General features: G+C 49.4%; 1 protein-coding gene across 1 annotated transcript in view; it reads left to right on the forward strand.

Annotated features, from left to right (window-relative positions):
• LOC113208203 (uncharacterized) overlaps positions 1 to 715 on the forward strand; it is a gene marked incomplete in the record, with an annotated part of 47,802 nt that extends 47,087 nt beyond the window's left edge. Inside the window, 1 exon segment of the mRNA XM_052265739.1 lies at positions 17 to 715.
• Between the last annotated feature and the right edge of the window lie 356 nt (positions 716 to 1,071).

The raw sequence follows: 1,071 nt of genomic DNA on the forward strand, positions 1-1,071 counted from the left end.
TTTTAATTATTGACTATAAAATGGAGAAAGGGTGAGACCTTCTTTACGTGCCTGTCTTCTGCAGCTCGCGAGGCCCTGTCCGTAGTCGTAAGGAATCTCTGATCTCAACTGCAACGCTAGATCCCCTTCCCTCGGTTATTGATCTGGGGCCCCGGTGCTGGGAGGGGCCGGCCGTGGGCGCCGTGGGCTACGGGCCGTGGGCCTGTGCCATGCGAACACAACAACAAATTTCTGGAAGCCTCTGCCGGCGATCATGACAAACTACTTACTCTATTGTTATTTTTATGTATCGTAATTTTTATTTATTTTTTTGAAAATAGTATTACAGTAACTTATTATAGATCCTAAATGTATTGTGCAAGTTGAGCAGTCGGCATGGATAAAATAGGGGACCGTGTAAGTCCCTATTGGTTTTTTTTTTGTCAGAAATATTACCTCGGCATGGGGAGGCGTCTTCCCATTTTGTATCAAGGCTGATTTGTTTTGTTATGTTTTGAAGAACGAAAATCTTTTCGTCGTGAAGACACACTCCGGCAGCAGATTCCAGAGAGCGCAGTGCGTCTGACAGGCGTGAGCAAATGGACTCGTTGAGGATGCTTTGTGTGACGTACTCCAGAAGAAAATGTGGGGCGGTGTGTGGTGCTGTGATGTGTTCAAAGTCAATTGTGATCCTTATACCTCTTACAGAGGAAATAAAACAAACTTCCATTCTCAACCCATGTGTTGGACTAACTTTACACATACCCGATACAATGCACCTCTCTAATGAGGGTGACCAACCATTAAGAAACGAAACGGAACTGGTGGAGAGGCATTTATTTACCCCTGTCATAAGCGTTGTTAGTTCGAAAGTTAGAGGCTGGTGTGCTAGCCAAACGCCTTGGGGTGCTCGGGTAGGCATCACCGCACTACAGGAGTGCTGCACAGTACAGCCCCCCCGCAGGCTGGTGGCGGGCTGGCCGAACGCCTTGGGATGGACGGGTAGGCATCACCGCACTACAGGAGTGCTGCACAGTACAGCCCACCCCCCACCCGCAGGCTGCTGGCGGGCTGGCCGAACGCCTTGGGGTG

Source organism: Frankliniella occidentalis, unplaced genomic scaffold, assembly GCF_000697945.3.
Source record: "Frankliniella occidentalis isolate FOCC.00 unplaced genomic scaffold, Focc_3.1 Scaffold30, whole genome shotgun sequence".
Taxonomy (NCBI): domain Eukaryota; kingdom Metazoa; phylum Arthropoda; class Insecta; order Thysanoptera; family Thripidae; genus Frankliniella; species Frankliniella occidentalis.